At 36.6% G+C, this 18,382-nt stretch overlaps 1 protein-coding gene and 1 long non-coding RNA gene across 4 annotated transcripts in view; one reads left to right on the top strand and one right to left on the bottom strand.

Annotated features, from left to right (window-relative positions):
- LOC107998710 (uncharacterized) overlaps positions 1-18,382 on the bottom strand; it is a 48,461-nt gene that overhangs the window by 18,303 nt on the left and 11,776 nt on the right. Inside the window, exon 1 of one of the 3 annotated variants that reach the window (XM_017058123.3) lies at positions 13,358-13,588. The exons of the other annotated variants lie outside the window; for them this stretch is intronic. The gene's annotated coding sequence lies outside the window, so the exon portion shown is untranslated. Of the gene's footprint in view, positions 1-13,357; positions 13,589-18,382 lie in introns of those variants that run through there. 3 annotated transcript variants of the gene reach the window in all.
- On the top strand, positions 9,032-9,626 carry LOC133667265 (uncharacterized). Its single transcript, XR_009832591.1, has 2 exons — positions 9,032-9,473; positions 9,556-9,626. It is a non-coding gene; the product is annotated as an uncharacterized LOC133667265 (long non-coding RNA).

The following is an 18,382-nucleotide window of genomic DNA, read 5'->3' as shown; positions in this document are numbered from 1 at the left end:
GCCGTATAAGAGCACTATAAAGTCGCGCGAGAAGAGCAACTCGAGTAAATCCAACTTTAAGACGCTCGTGCCATTAAGGAACGCCATTTTACTACTTATTGCACGGGAATGGTTCTCACCCCGGAAAACAAACGCACGAGTCTCGATCTAATCCACCGATCTAATCTCCTCCGTTAAACGTCTCTAATATAGTCCTATGATCTCTGAAATCTTTGAAATGATCTCAATTTATATCCATCCCGAACCACTTAATACATCTCTCTGCGTAACATATACGAGTACAGCATTTCCAGATTTCGATCTAAAAGACGCGTCACTGTCTCGCCGAGATATCGGCGAAAGAAGAAAGAACGCGCGCGTTCGACTCGCGCGATAAAAATCGTGGCAATTCCGTCGGCTCGACGAATCGTAGATTTGATTTCCAGAGGCCGCGCTGTCAACGAATGGCGGCGGATCGAATCCGACCGAGGTCATCATCATTAATCTTGAAAAACGTTGTTTCACCGGGCCCCCGCCACGGTTCCTCGCGTGTCAAAGGGGGCCGCCTCGCGGAAACGTCGCCTCTGTACATACGGAGCGCGTGCTCGTCAGCTCGCCGATCTTGAGCGGTTGGTACGAGCATAACGTAGTAGCGAAGGTAGCCGCAGGAGTAGGTAGATAGTTACTCGAGGAGGACAGCCGAGGCATTGACCCGCGCGCGAGTGCTTAGTCACACGCATACGCACGCACTTTTGCACGCTTACTCGCGCGCTTGCTACGCAGTCACCAAGGAATTCCACCTTTACCGCCAGTATTCTCTGGGTTGCCTAGGTGGAAAATTGGAGAAAGTAGCGATGACGAGGAATCGAGTGGCAAGCATTCGACGCAACGCGAGGAGGATCAATGGCACCCGGGTTGAACAGGGCCAAGTTCATACGGCGATATCGATCGATGCTACTTCGCCGAGAAACGCGTGTTTCTGGAACACGGCTTGGAAATCTTGGAATAACTGTAGCTGAATTTTTCAACAGCGAAACTTTCGAAGATTCTTTCAACTTTTGAATTCGATTAATTTGAACGAGATTTACTGTCGATAGTTCTTATTATTGGATACTGCATTCTCAACACAGTGATAAATAATCGATATCGAATCTCGAGAGTTTTACTCTCAAATGTACGTTCTTTTATCGAGATAACAGTAAAATCGGACGATCGAAACGATGATGCAGCTTGATTTGTACATCAACCTTCGCAATTTTGTATCTTGCTAACCTTTTTAACGACAGAATCGAAATATAAAATAAAAGATCCGAGGAACGAAAGGTTCCCGGTGACTGGTTTCAAACGTTGGTCGCAATTTTCTTCCGGCGAGAATTCCTAGCATTTTAATTCCTCGAAAATTGCAAACACCAAGATCGCTCCGTTATTGTGAAAACGCTACGCCTATTTCGCTGTGTGGAATAGTCGCGTGCACCGTACGAGAGCGTACGTTTCGCCCGTGAATAGGTAATGCAATGCTCGAACAGGCGCCATGACTCGTCGCAGCCGGTGTCCTCTCGTAGGCTTTGCCGTCGATTCGATTTACCGCGAAAAATTCACCGATCCCGCGTCGCCGATCTTCCTACATTACCGGAATATGCGAGAACGTGGAATTTCTCTGTTCCATGACCCGTGTCGCGCTCTTTATGATGATAATACGCGTTTCGTTTCTCGTCGATTTTATTCCAACTGTGTGCGGATAAAACTCTCGATCCTTCTATCCATTCGTTTCGTTTCGTTTCGTTTCTTTATTTAAAAAGAGTTCGACGTAACTCGGAAAAATTCCTCTTTTTTTCTCCCGGTATACTCCAACGACGATATTTTCTCTCGCGAGGCAAAAGACAAAGGATTGTTTCTTTATATTACTCGGTAAAATGAAATCTATGAACGTACGGTGGTCGTGTTCTCCACAACTATTACGACGAAGGTCGCACGAACTGGGGAAGTACAGTTGAATCCATAGAGGAGAGCACATTGTAAGCATCACGGTACTCGTAATGCTTCCCGTCGGCTGTTTGCTCGAGGTATCGGTTATCTCGAGCCAGGAAGAACGAAGAGGTGGAGAGGGAGGAACAGAGAAAGAGAGAGAGAGAGAGAGAGAGAGAGAGAGAGATGGAAGAGAACCGCGATCGGCCAAAGAGGCGCCACGACTCGATGCGGTTACCTTTATCCGCTTCGAATCCTGCGGAAAAATCACGTCGATCGAGACTTCGGATCGTCGATCTTGACGACCATTAGCGGACTACACGAGAATCCAGGTAAGATTTTTCCATCATGGCTCCTCGCTGCTTCTCCCTCCAAACGAATGGAATGCTAACCGATGCCCGGAAGTGTAGTCGATCTTCCATACCTGAGCCACCGAGAAAGAAGTCAATTCGCATTCCCGACTTCATCCGGTGGAAAAACTTTGCTTATTTACAGAGGCGCTTTGACTTTCGTAAAATTGACCGTCTTCTTGCGTAACACGCCTTCTTCCTACTTCCTTTTTTACTCCACGTCTACGACGTTCGTGAGAGGCAATTCGTAGCCAATTAACAGCCTCTATTCGATGCTAATTCGATGCGGCGTTAATAATCGGATAAGATGTGTCGAAATATCTAGAGATTTGTTTCTATCGCGTCGTCGAAACGAGCTTTGAACGTTTCAGATCGATTTCGATATTGTTTTTCCGATCGTTAGATCGACTGTTGCAGATTTTAAAATCGTGACTGCGAAGCGAACGATGCTTTCAACCGCGAACAGAAATCGATTCCGAAGAATAATATAGAGAAATGTGAAAAGCGAGAAAGAAGGTGGCTAATTACCTAGGTCGAAGCGTTTAAAAGAAATCGTAACACGAGTCGAGGAATCGAGTCGTGCGGAGGGCACGTGAGACTTTTCCATCGGGAACAGACGAAAGGTTCGTTCCACGGAACAAGGTAATTGCTGGAATTAAGTAAACTGTAAATACAACTAGGGAGTTGCGTTCCCCCGAGATACCAAAATAGTGCGTAGAAGTGTTCGCCTAGTGGAATAGCAAGAAAAGAACGAAGAGATCCTTACCCGATGATAATTAGCCCGCCACCGACTCTCTTTGGCATAAAAGGCTAATCTACGATTAACCCAACTATTTTTTTCTTCTGGTCATATAATGCTCGCGCTGCAATTCTGGTAATTGTTCGCCATTTTTATGCACCGCTATTTGCGAATTTAGATCTCACGATAGGCTACCGCAACTTGCACGTCCCCAACTAGTGCAATTTCCACTTTCTATAAATTCGATGTTCTTCTTTTCGCAATCAAAAATAAAAGAATCTCCATCTCACGGATCGAACGTACTCTCTAAAACGCAATTATTCCAATTCCACGAGATAAAATTCCTAAAGAATAATCCCGATTTCAATCTCCAACCGATATTTCGATAGAGACGCTCTTGTGCGTCTTAATAAAATATTTATTGCCAATAATTTGCTAGCTTCGAGTCTTTCGATGGCTGGCCTCGTCACGCGTGAAATTTTCCCCGGGAGGAAAAATGTTTCAACGACCTCGATCCAAGATGAATCCAAGGATATTCCAGGATCGTCGTGTGCATCGGAATCTCGCGTAAGAGTCTCCTGAAGGATGGCTATTCGGAACATGCGTATTGATTACGGTATTCCACGAGTCGCTACTGTAGTCGGGATACGGATGAAGAATCGAGAGAGAGAAAAAGAAAGGAGAGGAAGGAAAGGGAAGGAAATAAAGGGCGACGGGTGGAAAAAAAAAGAGGGAGATGCAAAGCTACCGCAACCACCGCCGCGGTCCGGGATAATAAATGTGAGATTGGATCTCGCCGGTCATCTCGTTGGCTTCGACTCGCTCGAGCGAGCAACGATCGAGATTATTTGAATATCGTCCGGTAAATGGTCGCTCGGCCAACTGAAAATGACGGCCGTAAACACATAGTTGACGATTATAAGCAATCGGGACCTCCTCGGGGATAACGAAGAAAAATTCCATTTCTAACGAGGAAAAGTAGCGCGATTTCAACGCGAATACTTTCGTTTTCTTCTTTTTCATAATCTTCTTCCTTTTTTTTTTTCCTAAGAAAAGCTACGATTAGATATAGAGAAGATTATATACCAGCGGATGGAATCGAAAGTGTATATAATTAGTAAAATTATCTGGGTGTTGTTGGATATCGAGACTAACTTTTTACGTTCCAGATTCACTAATCGCTATTGTATCGCCATTGAACGGATAGTCACAGTTCGTAAAACTGAAATTAAAAAGAAACGCATTTCTCGCTTTCCAAAATTTCTCCCGCTTGTAATATTTGTAATATTATTTATTCCATGCACTTTGAGCATTTTCTCTTTTTTCCTTTTTTTTATTTTTTCCCCCAAACCAAAGGAAGGCAATTCGAAGAAAATTCCGACACTCGAGGCACAATTGCAGTCGGACCGAGCAAAGGTAACACTTTCCTTGCCGGTGATTTTCATACGCGCGTGCGTAGACCCGGCTGATTGTTAGTTGTTATCGCATTAAACATGACGAGCGAGAGTCTGTGCAACGCGAAATGATACGTTGTTCGTCTAGGTGGAACAGAGACACGAGAAGAATTACCACCCGGCTAAGGCCAGCCCGTGGATAGTCTAAACACAGAGAAGAGTGCTAACTCGATTTTTTACCACGGTAATATCGACGAGTCAACGATGAATCCGCGTAAACGCTCGCCTCGTCGCGATAAATTATGCATTCAAAAATGCCTGCCGTGCCTGCTTTTAAATATTTCTGGTTCGTTAACCCTAAACACGCGATGACCAGGCATCCACTCGACTCACAGTCATCACTGATTTAACGATCATTCGACCATCGAAAGAAATTCCAAATGAGAGGATCGCGTTCGGTATTTGCAAAGATTTGCAAGCAGATATAGCCTGGTGATTGCAGGCTGGGAGTCTTGGGTGTGTCCCATTCGTGGTACGAATTTAACGTGTGCTATGAATCATAAAGGCGGTAAAAGCGTGTCAGTGGTCTCACTTACGTTTGCCGACGAAGCGCGTTTATCGATTTATTTAAATTAAAAATTAAAGAACGGCAATTTCTAAACTAAGAAAATAAAACTTGTTTCTCTGGGAAAAGTTTAGACAAAAATTAGGTTCGAGGATCGAGATCTAAGACTCGATTTACAATAGTGATTCGATCGCGATGAGACCTCGATCGGCCGAATATTGTACGACGCTCTTTGCTCGTGTCTGCGCTTCGATCTCAGTCACGCTCAAAAAGCTGAATAACATTTGAATGAATTGTATCCAGTAGTAGGGCCGGTTACTGGTACCGATTAAATCGATTCCTAGCCACGATACCACGATCAGAAATTTTAAACGGAACGTTCGTCGGACTAGTATAAGGATTGTTTCCATTACCATTCGACGACATTCGAATACGAGTGGAAGCTCTGTTCGATGGCTATTAAGAGGAGAGTTCGAAAATGATTTTCCTTCGTTTTCCCAACGCTAATGCACGCTATAATCCGTCCTCGACGCGAATGATTCGTCTCTCGATGCTAGCCGCTGTATCCACAGGAAATTGAAGTCATTAATGCTCGAGCAAGAGACGAGATACGCCCATTGATCGTCGCTTCTTTCCACACGAACACGAACACTTTCTAGCCGAGGGGTCGAAATGCTTTTCACCAGGATCGGCACAGCGGAAGGCGTTACTATTTTTACGAAAGAATATCGTCGATCAAGGAGGATGGTCCCAATCCTGGGATTATCGTTATTAACCCATTAAGATGCGTGAAACTAGTGCTTTCTATCATGTCGTGTGTCTCCGATCGCGTTTCACGGCGGTTTCTAACGGAAGGCTTCTCCGTTTTCCACAAAAAGACACCACTGGATAATTATTTTTTCCCCACCGGTGAAACGACGCTTCGTTTTATGCTGGGACGATTTGCAAGGCAAGTTGCAGCTCGGAAAGGGGAAGTGGTCGTTTTACTTTTGCGACGAACCAACTGTCGCGCTTGTCCTCCTCCTTGCGTATGCTCCGCCTAAGGAAGAAATAATAAAATAACCATCATGCTATTCGCGTTTACGTGTACGTTTTCGTATCATTCTCGTATCGCGTAACACTCATTAACGTCAATTAAATCCCATTTCATCGACACGACGCCTATTATTAACATATCGCGGAAAAAATATATCGCCGTGCATCGGATTTTCAATCGTTTCTCCGATAAATTTTCTTTACGAATCGTAACGAATTTTCGTCGAATTTGTTCCAAGCTAAACGTGCGATAGATATTCATTCGACGATACACGGTGCTATTAATTATTCATCGTCGCATTCACATTTATACGATCGAATCTTCGAACGTATCGTCTCGTTCCACGATTGATTTCACTCTTATCGATTGTACTCGCTATCTAAATTCTCGTACGCGGTCAACGATGAACTCTTTCGATATCCATTGAACATCCTTACGTATATTTTGCGTCCATTTCCAAGAAACCGGTCTGAAATACACGTTTCCCGCTACCAGGTTTAGATACGCACACGCGTCCTCGCCTATCCGCGTCTATCCGAAGATGCTTTCGATTTTATACAATGCTCGGTAATCCAGTCTAAACGATCGAAAGGAGATCGCAAACGAGGATCGCCACGTTTTACTTCTCTACGTCCTACATACTATATCCGTGAAACAAAAATTTATGACTTCAAGAAAAAGTTGATACAAAAAAAAAACTTCATCTTTTTCCACTGCGATGCACTGCGAAAAGAACAACTCGATCCTGTCGGGTGCCATTGTTTCTGCGATATTGCTAGAACGATGGAGAAACCGGTGGTTCGTGAAAGACATCGATTCCATCGGACAGAGGCATTGGTCCCGTCGTTGCTTGCCATCTAGTGTCCATTGTGAGATCGTGTGCCGTTATGAATCTCTAGTTATAAAACGGATCCTTCGTCTGTCTGAGTTCCATCCCTCTCTCCTTCGTGAAGTGCATAACTGTATCTTTAACGCGGACACACGTGCACCGGTGTGTCGTCGAGGACGGAAACGAGGGAAAACGAGATACCAGAGGGAGAGAGGGAGAGGGAGAGGGAGAGAGAGAGAGCGCTCGAATCCGGAATGACGTTTGGCAACGGGGACCAACAGAAATCTAATTTACAGGACCATATAAAGCGTTACCTCGATCTTGTTGCACCGTTACGTGCTTCGATTCCTCGCGTTTTGCAACGGCGCGGCGTTTATACTCCCGAGGAAGACCCGTCCATGCTCGCGCTTCTTGCACGATTACACTCGCTCGCATGGAAGAAATCCGAGGGAGGATCGTTGAAAATTTTAAAGAGGTACTTGACTTTCCGCATAGCGGAAACACGATGGATATAAAACGATACAACGAGTATCCAACGAGATACTCCCCGTTATCATTTCTGTTGCTTCCAACTTCGGCTTGAGATGGGAAACGCGACGCGGTTGTAATCTCGCACCGATGATGCTTTGCAATTCGGCAAGTTTATGTTTCTAATGATACGATTATACGAAGGAGCGGGAATGGGATGATGGCGCATGACGATAATGATCCCAACGATTCCGCATCTTGTACGATAATGATCGTACGATCCCGACAGATCGAAGGTATAAATTTTGCATCGAGGCCTCGGATATTCTATCGATCGGGGTTCGAAGCGAGAGAAAATTCGTTCGTTCTCGGTCTAGAAGCGAACATCGAGTGAGAACGACTGGGATTGTCGTGGCGCAACGAATCGCAGCGGGTCGTGAGAACGTTTCCTCGGGACAAGGGAAAACGATTTCGCGTACAAAATCGACACTTCCGCCGGCACGAGTGTATCTTTGTTCTGGCCAACGGACAAAGGAACGCGAAGTCACGGTTACATCGTTGGTGCATACAACGGCCAACTTGGTGCACTGTGAACGAGGCTTTAGGAACTCCGTGGTTGGAATGCCGAGTCGCCGTGTGTAACGGGCATGGAATGCGCGAGAGGAAGTCGTGCTCGCTCGCAGAAATTCACGTTCGATCGGCTGAAATTCAGCCACGCCAGCCTCATTCCCTATGCAAGACGAGGGCCACGGCATTGCTACACGTGCTTTTAACCACGTGATGTGTTTACACGGACCACTAGGAAACGACATAGAGGCGTCGTGATTGTATCCAATGGTGGTCTCGTGATTTATCTACGAATTACAAGTATTCCGTGGGATCGATCGAACAGCTATTTCAACCTGCACCAATCAAAATAATCATCCGCGATTGGGATGCAATGACATTCCATTTCTTACAAATAACGTGTATTATTAAACTCATTAAGCGACTCGTCAGATCCATCGATTTTCTTCGCCTTTTCTTCCAATTTTTCGTTCATATTTTGAATTTCACATTTGAAAAATACGCAATTTTTCGTTAAGAGAAAATGCCAAATTTGGAATTGAAAAAAAAACGACGAAAGATACTTGGCGCGGTAGTTGTTACGCAATAGCTTTTACAATGAATCGATCGTACAGTAGCGGAAAGTAAACGTGAACGAACGATTATCTCGTTCCCGTGTTCCCGATCGTTCGATTTAATGGACCGTCCACAAACCGTTTGCTCTGTTACTGCAAACCGATCGTCTGCTTCTTGCGTTTCGTCTTGAAAAACCTCTCAGACGCTTCCGGAAGTCGATGGATAAATAAGATCTCGTAAAAAGGGGGAACCATGGTCCACGGTATGGATCGGCCTCTATCGATCGCAGCAAGAACGAGATATTCCGCTCTGTTATTCGCTCAACCCGAAGGAACGTATACGTTTTGAATGCCGCTTTTTTAACGTTTATACCTATTACACGCTCCATTTTCACGTCACATCGAAAAATAGTTCGACGAAGAAAGATTGGAAATCAAAACCAAGATCTTTTATATACCGGGATCGCTTTTTCATTCGATATTTTTATCTTCGTAGCTTTTCGAATCACTTGAATGGAAGATTATTTGACGTATCAACAAAGAAAATGCTTAACCATACAGATAATGAATCAGTTGAGCAAACACATGTCGCTCAAACATCAGCGAGACTAGTTTCATCCGAGGAGATCTACATAGTAGACGATTACGAGTCGTTAAAATAATTCTATTTAATTAAATATTTCCAGTTGATGGACAGACGTTGCGATGGAAAGTTGATTTCGTACGCGACTTTCTTCTAATTAATCCAATGCGAGTGTGTCCCTGTTTCTCCTTGATTTTTCACTATGAAAACACGGAAATATAAATGGTTGTTGTTTAATAATGTATTAACGCGGTCTCTAGCTTGAAACGGTAACGGTGAATGGAATCGAAAATAAGCGTTCCTAGGTGAGAGAGAAAAAATGTTAAGATGCGGCAGGTAATTGGACGCAGGTAATTAACGGATGATAATAACGATAATGATTACGGCGATGACGACGATAATAGTGGTATCGTTGTATTATATCCGTAGCAGGAAAGTTTATGCGTAAGTCGCTTCGTTTCTCACATTTCTTTCAGTCAATCGACTAATTTATGGTTACCGTATCTTCTGTATTTTTAACCTTTAGATCATCTGGGAACCTGTTGCAGATGCATCAGCCTGTTGCTACTAGTAAGGGAAAAAGAAAAGAGAGAGAAAGAGAGAGAAAAGAAAAATACTACGTGCACCGACAAGAAGAGGAAGAGGAAAAAGAAGTGTAGCACGTTGGATCAATGGGAGGCGCGTTGCACGCGCTTTCACGATAATAAATATCTCGCCATTTATCACGTCAACTGATTACACGCGGCAAAACGTTACCGATTACCATTTTCCGGGCAGATCGATTTACGATTTCAGTAATTTTCCCGGACGATCGTTTATCGCTCGTAACTTAACGGCTAAAAACGTTCTACAAAAATCACCCCATTCAAATGATTCGACTGCGTTTAAAAACCGAGACAAATGCGTTTGTCCCGGCAATTAACGAGGAGGAAACTTTCTTATTAACTTTCTTCGAGAAGAAGCAACCATGGTGAAATTTTTACGCAGCCGTGGCGGAGAATAGAGAAAGAAATTGTCGCGTGTCGACTAGCTTCTCCAATCGTCACGGTCTATATATCTTAATTTTTACTTTTTATTGCTCCAACGATCTTTCAACTGGACGATCGACGTGTTTGCGCATCGCGTGCACGCGTATTATATTAGTTTCTAACAATTTAATTTTTTGACACACGTTACGGGAAAGTGATCGATGCGTCGAATGATATCGTCTCGGGTCGTTAAACGTTGAAAATTAAACGAGATACTATCTAATATCGATCAGGTGTCCCTGAACTACTTTTCAATGGAATGCGAGGAAACTATGTATTAATCTGAACCGGTCCCTTTAAGAAACGGAAATATAATATTCCGTTGCATCGGTTGCATTGATCGTAAATGCGAGAAATTACAATATGAACGAGCACGACTTTGAAAGTTGCGAGATTAAATATAAAAACAAAAATTCCTGGCTGGTTTCTCTCTTCTTTTAATTACACCGAGAAATTAAGAGGCGTGCGAGTGCGTGAAGTTCAAGTACCCCGCAAATTGATTGTAATCTATCGCTCTGGAATCATGTATAGAAATTTATCATCGTTACACCCGTTATTTCATATCCGGATTATTATTATTATATTATAAATATAACTCATGCACGTTCATTAACTCGACTTCGATAATTTACATTCTTAGATCTCGATTGCATATTGCTTTAATAGAATAATTTCTTCCTCTCATTTTTTTTATGGTCGTGTTTTGTTTAGTCGATTTGATTTAACCTCTTCGTATCTGACATCGAACTTTTGTTCTGAACCTCGGTCCTTTTCTAACTGTAATTCCGCATATATACGCTATTTATATAGTAGAAATTTAATCGGTGCAACTGCATATAAATATTTATCATTGAAAGTAAAACGTGTTTAGAATTTGGCTTATCGTTCACGTTAAATTGGAAAAATATCGCGATTCGTTTCGCTTCGAGTAATGTTGGTAGAAATTAACGAGCAATTTATTCTCTTCTATGTGGTAAAAGAATCGTGTTTCTTCGTTAATGCATTAACATGTACGATCTAACGGAAGTTCTCAGGAAAACAATCCGATGTTTCCAAAATATACGTTATTCGTTTATCTTATACTTATTATACCATCAAGTAATGCGAAGAGTATATCTGTTCCTTACGATCCAAGGAATAAAAGTTTTGTACTTTCAATCTTCGATTACATTAAAAAAATATATACTAAAAAATTCAATATTCGTATTCCAATTTCATTCTGCGTTATGAAGATATCAGTTATCGCAATATCGTTTGTCTGTAAATAAGATAGCTTCGTTATTACTTTCTACGATTAATCAATAATGGTTATCTTCCATTTTTCTATTTATAATTATAAAGATAGACTATTAATATTTATTCATCAATGGGAGAATAAAAATTTGCAATCTCAGCTTAATAGATTATATACATACTCTGTCGTTTTCATAAATGACAGAATCGATCGAACTAAATTCAAAGAAATTTATGATTGTTTTTTTCCAAGTTCTTTCCGGGATAATCCTGCTTGTTTCTATAGATCTCGTCTTAATCAATCGTTCTGTTGGACGAAATGATCTGATCGAAGCTGTACGTCTTATGATTGGCTAGGTAACCAGGCCGTGGAATTGGTTTATTAGCATCAGAAGGCATTAAATTGCTCGGTATATCGTAAGTTGGTATCGAGTTATAAGTTACGTTTAACGAGTCATCGTCAAAAGAATCCTCGTGCAATGTGAAACGGATAACAGCTGCACGAGGTAGGAGAAGGAGAAGAAAAAGTAGACAGTGCGTATTTACGTAAATTGGTGCGTATGCCGGCCAATAAAATCATTACGTTGAAATGTAGAATCTATGAGCACGAAATCGAAACACCGTTATGTTACGTCCAGGATGGATCGAATGGCTAATTTATTTAAACCCGGAATGATAGTCATTTCCATTATTGGTGATTTTATTCCATGTAAAAGAGGATGAACCGTATACGTGTATTATAAATATTTTAAAATCGCTTTCAAATTGTAGAATATATCTATTACTATTTAAAATATATTTTTTCTTGCTTACCTAATTTTCAACGAATCGAAACTATCGATAGAATCAATTGATACGTGAAATAAATCAACATCACAATTCCTGACATAAATCAACATCGATAAAAATTTCATTGTATGATTAATAATGATAATAATAATATCGAAACGGGATATTTTCTAGTCGTAGTAGCAAGAAAAACGGTGGCGTAAGAAATTCTTATTATTTGTTATACCCGATTGCTTCTGTATCATTAATTTCTTCAAACATAAATAATTACTCGAGTTTGCGTTACTAATTCGCACGACTTCTATGTGTGTACATTCATGCAGTTACGCAATATTAATTCACCGAGTTATTTAGTCACCAATGTGCACAAAACAAAGAAAGTAGTTACCAGGAAGATGCTATGACAGTGTTAATTGAATCGATGTAGAAAATTTAACCACGTTTAAGATTTTGCTATAAGGCTAATATTCTCCTTTGTCGATTCGGCCAAGTTTCTTTATCCCACGAAATATTTCATAATTATTATTCATCGCGAATAGATCGTGGAAGAATAATAGTCCTGATTCCACGGCTTGTTTTCTTCTGAATAAAACTCGTTCCACCGTGCAAGGGTTTTCATTGAAGAGAACAATAGTACTCCAGTGTATTCCACGGTTGTGTATGCAACAAACAGGGGAATAATAACGTCAATGTAATCATTCGCCGAGAAAACGTGCCGAGTGATTTTGCATTAAGAAAAAAAACACGGTATTTTATAATTGCAATAATTGGCACAAAACTAACGATCACCGTTTTTTTTTCGCAATGAACATAGACGCATTCTCTTCCGCTGATTTATTAGCACAAGCTTCTCGTGACATGTGCATATGTGTGTAAAAGCTACTTGCCCTGATTCGATGTTGCGTGTTCTTTTTTTTGCAATCGCGTGTAAATGAAATTGCTCGTTAAGTTTTTTTTCATAAACGAAAATACATTAGAGAGATCGTCAAAATCAGCGTTTCTTTAAAGAGATAAAGCAAGGAAATTCAAACGAGAAATATTTACAAAATAAAAAACATTAATGTCCTATGTTTACGTGAAGTTATCTTCGGTAACATTTTGACCGATTCTTAAATATACCGTTATTTCTTAGATACAAAATCCAATTTCTAAATTCTAATTTCTAAGAAACATTTCTTACATACAGATAATCAAAAAATATCTAATTTTAAATTTCAATGATTCGTTTGATTATTCCACGATAATTATAGAAAAAATCAAAAAACACAAAGATGTTACCTGAATTTCTTCTAAATCACACGTGTTCCGTGTTCAACCTTCCTGATACATAATTCAAAAGACACATGAAATTAAATACATTCACGAACTAACACGATGTAGATAAAAATTGAGTTTCATTGTTGAAATGAAATAAAACTATCACAACTTTCGTTCACTTAAGTTTTGTAAAGGAAGAGACATTCGTTGACGCGATCCGCTCTTTAAGACGACCGGAGGTTTACTGACACCGGCGCCTTCACCTGCTCGTAATGTAAGCCAGGTTTCAGTTTATCCTATGATGCGTCACGTAGAGGGGTAGAAAGGACAAACGTGAAGAGTAAGTATTTATGTGATCGATATTTAGTCGTTTTCCTACTATATATACATACAATAAATACGATATAAATTTCGAACAGTGAAACTAGCTTTTCAAATAAATCTTCTTCAATAGTACAAGATATTTATATTTATTGTGTGATTTTAATATAATATAATGTAATATCAAAGATATTATTAATTTATAAATTCAGATATTAATGCTATTTAGTTTAGTAATTTTTAGTAATTTGATAATTTTTAATAGTTTTTAATCATATTTAGTAATATTATGTCAGATTATTCTAAACATGAAACAATGAAGAATTGTAAGATTTTAAAAATCGGTAAATATTATATTTTGATATAGTTTAGAAGAATGAAATAGAAAATAAAATAGAAAAATGAATTTTAAAATAATTCTATACAATATGCATTTGATTTTTTATAGATATATTAAAAGTTAAGATACGATAATGAATATTAATTCTTATAAATAATAATAAGATATAAATTTTCAACACATACTTCGAATACTATTTAATTTAATACTGAATATGACCGCAAGAGTTCGCATGCTACCACGAGATTGTGAATTGGCGGGAAATACGACGATTAAAAAAACCCCATTATTTAAGAAAAAAATTATTGATATTATATATAGAAAAAATTATAAATATGCTATTTTACAAATAAATTCCTTATCTTATTTTAATAAAAATAAAATATAGATTTTATATTGTAAAAGTCTTAAAAAACTTTTATTAGAATCATTTCCAATATTACCGATCTATCATAAATAAGATTATAACCACAATGTCAATTCTATAATTATCAATTATAAGACAAGTAAATTATATATGAATACATATAATATAATATAATAAATATATAGAAATAAATGAAATTTTAATCTTATTTATTATTATTTTAATAAATTTATTAAATTATATGTTCTTTTTATATTCTATCAATTTTATTAATAATATAAATGATTTCAATCATTTTAAATTAATAGCAAGATTAAGATAATTTAAATTTATAATTATATTTTTGAAGATTTTTTAATATTTAAAAATCACATATATATTCGAAACAATTACCAATTCTTACATTTAATTTCTACTCTAATTATTACTCAAAAAATTAGTACATTTTAAATTATAATATTAAAATAAATAAATAAAAAAAATAAAAAATAAATAGTAAAAAATTAAAAAAAATCTTCAAAATATGTATATAAAAAATATATTGTAGATCTATGTACATACTTGCCTGTCAATAATATCACACTGTAGTTATTCTTGTTAAATTCCATATGTCCAAATTATCGATACTAGAATCCACTAATTATAGCATTAAATATATAATAATAATTTGTACAAGTAATAATATAATTAACATAACTAAAAATAAAAGAACAAAACAAACATTCACATATAACACAAATTTTAAAATACAGACACTACCAACTCTTAGACGTCCAGATGTTGAACTGAACGAGAAATAAATGTTGTCCAATATTTATAACTTTTTGGGAAGCAGCGATGAACCAATTAAATTCAAGTAAAAGAATGCTTGCCTGTGATTGGTGCAATGGTGCACCTATTTTTCTACAATTCGGTCTGTTCGAATTATCTTGTGTATCTTGCATTTTGCTACAAAATAATAACTTATAGAAACAACAAATAACAATGTAATAGATATATCTATCAATAAAAGGATAAAACAAGTATTAATACAAAATACAGTAAAAATCTTCGACAATCTCTTAGATATCGATAGATCCTGAACTGATCGAAACATAAATGTTGCTGAATATTTATAACCTATACATTAACATTAGAAAGCAACATTAAATTATTTAACTTTAAGCAAATTTATATGAATTCATTATAAATTTATTTGAATGATTGAAGAATATGTGTATTTATTTGTTCCAATTCGATCTATTCGAACTTTCTACTGATTTTAGCATTTGATATATAATAATAATTTATTTAAGTAATAATGTGACTGACATAAATTAGAAAAAAAATAAAACAAATGTTCGTATAGTAATCTATAGCCTTTGTCATCTTTTAGGTGTCGAGATGATTTTATTGAACAAGAAATAAATATTCAATATTTATAATCTACATCATCTACACCATACTATAATATAAAGAAAAGCAACAGTGAACTTATTAAATTCAAACAAATGCACGTCTATCATTGAAATAATTGAGCATTTATTTTTTTGAATTCGATCTATTTGAATTACGTACTCATTCTTATATTTGATACATAATAATAATTTGTACTATATAAATAAAAATAAATGCTATAAATGAAAGGATAGGAAGGAAAGGAAACAAAATTCATATAGTAATATATTATCCAATTGCCAACTCTTAGGTGACGAGATGTTGAAATGAACGAGAAATAGATGTTGTCTAATATTTATAACTTTTTGGGAAGCAGCGATGAACCAATTAAATTCAAGTAAAAGAATGCTTGCCTGTGATTGGTGCAATGGTGCACCTATTTTTCTCCAATTCGGTCTGTTAGAATTATCTTGTGTATCTTGCATTTTGCTACAAAATAATAATTTATAGACATAACAAATAACAATGTAATAGATATATCTATCAATAAAAGGATATATCTATCAATAAAATATAAAATAATAATTTATAGAAATAACAAATAACAATGTAATAGATATATCTATCAATAAAAGGATAAAGCAAGTATTATAAATAAGTATTAATATAAAATACAGTAAAAATCTTCGACAATCTCTTAGATATCGATAGATGCTGAACTGATCGAAACATAAATGTTGCCGAATATTTATAACCTATACATTAACATTAGAAAGCAACATTAAATTATTTAACCTTAAGCAAATTTATAATGAATGATTAAAGAATATGTGTATTTATTTGTTCCAATTCAATCTATTCGAACTTTCTACTGATTTTAGCATTTGATATATAATAATAATTTGTTTAAGTAATAATGTGACTGACATAAATTAGAAAAAAGTAAAACAAGTGTTCGTATAGTAACCTATAGCCTTTGTCATCTTTTAGGTATCGAGATGATTTTATTGAACAAGAAATAAATATTCAATATTTATAATTTACATCATCTACATCATGCTATAATATAAAGAAAAGCAACAGTGAACTTATTAAATTCAAACAAATGCACGTCTATCATTGAAATAGTTGAGCATTTATTTTTTTGAATTCGATCTATTTGAATTACGTACTCATTCTTATACTTGATACATAATAATAATTTGTATTATATAAATAAAAATAAATGCTATAAATGAAAGGATAGGAAGGAAAGGAAACAAAATTCATATAGTAATATATTATCCAATTGCCAACTCTTAGGTGACGAGATGTTGAAATGAACGAGAAATAAATGTTGTCTAATATTTATAACTTTTTGGGAAGCAGCGATGAACCAATTAAATTCAAGTAAAAGAATGCTTGCCTGTGATTGGTGCAATGGTGCACCTATTTTTCTCCAATTCGGTCTGTTAGAATTATCTTGTGTATCTTGCATTTTGCTACAAAATAATAATTTATAGACATAACAAATAACAATGTAATAGATATATCTATCAATAAAAGGATAAAACAAGTATTAATACAAAATACAGTAAAAATCTTCGACAATCTCTTAGATATCGATAGATGCTGAACTGATCGAAACATAAATGTTGCTGAATATTTATAACCTATACATTAACATTTGAAAGCAACATTAAATTATTTAACCTTAAGCAAATTTATAATGAATGATTAAAGAATATGTGTATTTATTTGTTCCAATTCAATCTATTCGAACTTTCTACTGATTTCAGCATTTGATATATAATAATAATTTGTTTAAGTAATAATGTGACTGAATAAATTAGAAAAAAAATAAAACAAATGTTCGTATAGTAATCTATAGCCTTTGTCATCTTTTAGGTGTCGAGATGATTTTATTGAGTAAGAAATAAATATTCAATATTTATAATCTACATCATCTACACCATACTATAATATAAAGAAAAGCAACAGTGAACTTATTAAATTCAAACAAATGCACGTCTATCATTGAAATAGTTGAGCATTTATTTTTTTGAATTCGATCTATTCGAATTACGTACTTATTCTTATATTTGATACATAATAATAATTTGTACTATATAAATAGAAATAAATGCTATAAATGAAAGGATAGGAAGGAAAGGAAACAAAATTCATATAGTAATATATTATCCAATTGCCAACTCTTAGGTGACGAGATGTTGAAATGAACGAGAAATAAATGTTGTCCAATATTTATAACTTTTTGGGAAGCAGCGATGAACCAATTAAATTCAAGTAAAAGAATGCTTGCTTGTGATTGGTGCAATGGTGCACCTAGTTTTCTCAAATTCCGTCTGTTAGAATTATCTTGTGTATTTTACATTTTGCTACAATATAATAATTTATAGAAATAACAAATAACAATGTAATGGATATATCTATCAATAAAAGGATAAAACAAGTATTTATATAAAATACAATAAAAATCTCTTAGATATCGATAAGTATTGAATTGATCGAAACATAAATGTTGCCGAATATTTATAACCTATACATTAACATTAGAAAGCAACATTAAATTATTTAACCTTAAGCAAATTTATAATGAATGATTAAAGAATATGTGTATTTATTTGTTCCAATTCAATCT

The sequence above is a fragment of the Apis cerana genome, linkage group LG14 (assembly GCF_029169275.1).
Source record: "Apis cerana isolate GH-2021 linkage group LG14, AcerK_1.0, whole genome shotgun sequence".
Taxonomy (NCBI): Eukaryota; Metazoa; Arthropoda; class Insecta; order Hymenoptera; family Apidae; genus Apis; species Apis cerana.
The sequence above is the reverse complement of the archived record's forward strand: the minus strand, read 5'-3'. Positions and strand labels throughout refer to the sequence as shown.